We start from the raw sequence: 211 nt of genomic DNA, 5'->3' as shown, positions 1-211 counted from the left end.
GCTTGCGTTTGGCTCTTATCAGCCCATATTCTCGCTGGAGACTGTGTCCAGTCCGGCGACCTCAAATGACTGATGACTTACAGGCCAGGTCGCGTGAGGTCATAAGACGCGTGAGGTCATCAGGGGTCACGGGTCATGTCACCAGACCGTCAACCGTCACCGGAGGGGACGTATGACTACTGAGATGTCAGCAGGGGTCACAGGTCATGTT

The sequence above is a fragment of the Amphibalanus amphitrite genome, unplaced genomic scaffold, assembly GCF_019059575.1.
Source record: "Amphibalanus amphitrite isolate SeventyFive unplaced genomic scaffold, NRLGWU_Aamphi_draft 000574F_arrow, whole genome shotgun sequence".
NCBI lineage: Eukaryota > Metazoa > Arthropoda > Thecostraca > Balanomorpha > Balanidae > Amphibalanus > Amphibalanus amphitrite.
This window is presented reverse-complemented; position numbering follows the sequence as displayed.